We start from the raw sequence: 3031 nt of genomic DNA, 5'->3' as shown, positions 1-3031 counted from the left end.
GAAGATCCTTTTCAGTTCTTAACTGAATTCTTGCAGATATGTAATACTGTTAAGACTAATGGAGTAGATCCTGAAGTCTACAGGCTCATGCTTTTCCCTTTTGCTGTAAGAGACAGAGCTAGAGTGTGGTTGGACTCTCAACCCAGAGATAGCCTGAACTCTTGGGATAAGCTGGTCACGGCTTTCTTAGCCAAGTTCTTTCCTCCTCAAAAGCTGAGCAAGCTTAGAGTGGATGTTCAAACCTTCAGACAAAAAGAAGGTGAATCCTTCTATGAAGCTTGGGAAAGATACAAGCAGCTGACCAAAAAGTGTCCTTCTGACATGCTTTCAGAATGGACCATCCTGGATATATTCTATGATGGTTTATCTGAGCTATCAAAGATGTTATTGGATACTTCTGCAGGTGGATCCATTCACCTAAAGAAAACGCCTACAGAAGCTCAAGAACTCATTGACATGGTTGCTAATAACCAGTTCATGTACACTTCTGAGAGGAATCCTGTGAGTAATGGGACGCCTATGAAGAAGGGAGTTCTTGAAGTTGATACTCTGAATGCCATATTGGCTCAGAACAAAATATTGACTCAGCAAGTCAATATGATTTCTCAGAGTCTGAATGGAATGCAAGCTACATCCAACAGTACTCAAGAGGCTTCTCATGAAGAAGAAGCTTATGATCCTGAGAACCCTGCAATAGCAGAGGTGAATTACTTAGGTGAACCTTATGGAAACACCTATAACTCATCATGGAGAAATCATCCAAATTTCTCATGGAAGGATCAAAAGCCTCAACAAGGCTTTAATAATGGTGGAAGAAACAGGTTTAACAATAATAAACCTTTTCCATCATCCACTCAGCAACAGACAGAGAACTCTGAACAAAATACTTCTAATTTAGCAAACTTAGTCTCTGATCTATCTAAGGCCACTATAAGTTTCATGAATGAAACAAGGTATTCCATTAGAAATCTGGAAGCACAAGTGGGCCAGCTGAGTAAAAGGATCACTGAAATCCCTCCTAGTACTCTCCCAAGCAATACAGAAGAGAATCCAAAAGGAGAGTGCAAGGCCATTGACATAAGTACCATGGCCGAACCTGTAAGGGAAGGAGAGGACGTGAATCCCAAGGAGGAAGACCTCCTGGGACGTCCAGTGGTCAATAAGGAGCTTCCCTCTGAGGAACCAAAGGACTCTGAGGCTCATCTAGAGACCATAGAGATTCCATTGAACCTCCTTATGCCATTCATAAGCTCTGATGAGTATTCCTCTTCTGAAGAGAATGAGGATGTTACTGAAGAACAAGCTGCCAAGTTCCTTGGTGCAATCATGAAGCTAAATGCCAAATTATTTGGCATTGATACTTGGGAAGATGAACCTCCCTTGTTCACCAATGAACTAAGTGATCTGGATCGACTGACATTGCCTCAGAAGAGACAGGATCCTGGAAAGTTCATAATACCTTGTACCATACGCACCATGATCTTTAAGGCTCTGTGTGACCTTGGTTCAGGAATAAACCTCATGCCCATCTCTGTAATAGAGAAACTGGGAATCTATGGGGTGCAAGCTGCTAAAATCTCATTAGAGATGGCAGACAAATTGAGAAAACAGGCTTATGGACAAGTAGAGGACGTGTTAGTAAAGGTTGAAGGCCTTTATATCCCTGCTGATTTCATAGTCCTGGATACTGGAAAGGAAGAGGATGAATCCATCATCCTAGGAAGACCTTTCCTAGCCACAGCAAGAGCTGTGATTGATGTGGACAGAGGAGAATTGATCCTTCAATTGAATGAGGACAACCTTGTGTTTACAACTCAAGGATCTCTCTCTGCATCCATGGAGAGGAAGCAGAAGAAGCTTCTCTCAAAGCAGAGTCAAACAAAGCCCCCACAGTCAAACTCTAAGTTTGGTGTTGGGAGGCCACAGCCAAACTCTAAGTTTGGTGTTGAACTCCCATATCCAAACTCTAAGTTTGGTGTTGGGGAGTTTCAACCATGCTCTGAACATCTGTGAGGCTCCATGAGAGCCCACTGTCAAGCTATTGACATTAAAGAAGCGCTTGTTGGGAGGTAACCCAATTTTTATTTATCTAACTATATTTTTCTTAGTTATATGTCTTTATAGGTTCATGATCATGTGGAGTCACAAAATAAACAAAAAAATTAAAAACGGAATCAAAAACAGCAGAAGAAAAATCACACCCTGGAGGAGCATCTGTCTGGCGTTCAACGCCAGAACAGAGCATGGTTCTGGCGCTGAACGCCCAAAATGGGCAGTGTTTGGGCGCTGAACGCCCAGAACAGGCATGGTTCTGGCGTTTAACGCCAGAAATGGCCAACAAATGGGCGTTGAACGCCCAAAATGGGCACCAACCTGGCGCTGAACGCCCAGAGTTGTGTGCAAGGGCATTTTACATGCCTAATGGGTGCAGGGATGTAAATCCTTGACACCTCCGGATTTGTGGACACCACAGGATCACCTCAAGATCTGTGGACACCACAGGATCATCTCAGGATCTGTGAATCCCACAGGATCCCCAGCCACCTCACCCTCTCTCTCTCCATTCATGGTCATCCCTTCTGTTTTCCATTCACCACTCACATCCATACACACATCCCTCCATCTCCTCCATATCTTCTTCTTCTTCTTCTTCTTCTATTCTTTCTTCTTTTGCTCGAGGGCGAGCAACATTCTAAGTTTGGTGTGGTAAAAGCATAAGCTTTTTGTTTTTCCATTACCATTAATGGCACCTAAGGCCAGAGAAACCTCAAAGAGGAAAGGGAAGGCAAGTGCTTTCACCTCTGAGCCATGGGAGATAGAAAGATTCATCTCTAAAGCCCATCACTAAGAAAAAGATGGAGCAAGCAAGAGAGCACATTCATGGATCTCAACAGGCACATGAAGAAGCTCATCATCAAGAAATCCCTGAGATACCTCAGGGGATACAGTTTCCTCCACAGAATTTTTGGGAGTAAATCAACAACTCCCTAGGAGAATTAAGTTCCAACATGGGACAACTAAGGGTGGAACA

At 43.4% G+C, this 3031-nt stretch overlaps 1 non-coding gene across 1 annotated transcript; it reads right to left on the bottom strand.

Moving 5' to 3' along the window:
* Positions 1-219: 219 nt before the first annotated feature.
* Positions 220-327, bottom strand: LOC112731421 (small nucleolar RNA R71). Its single transcript, XR_003167199.1, has one exon. It is a non-coding gene; the product is annotated as a small nucleolar RNA R71 (small nucleolar RNA).
* Between the last annotated feature and the right edge of the window lie 2704 nt (positions 328-3031).

Source organism: Arachis hypogaea, chromosome 12, assembly GCF_003086295.3.
Source record: "Arachis hypogaea cultivar Tifrunner chromosome 12, arahy.Tifrunner.gnm2.J5K5, whole genome shotgun sequence".
NCBI classification, from domain to species: domain Eukaryota; kingdom Viridiplantae; phylum Streptophyta; class Magnoliopsida; order Fabales; family Fabaceae; genus Arachis; species Arachis hypogaea.
Note: the sequence above shows the minus strand (reverse complement) of the source record. Positions and strands in the feature narration are given on the sequence as shown.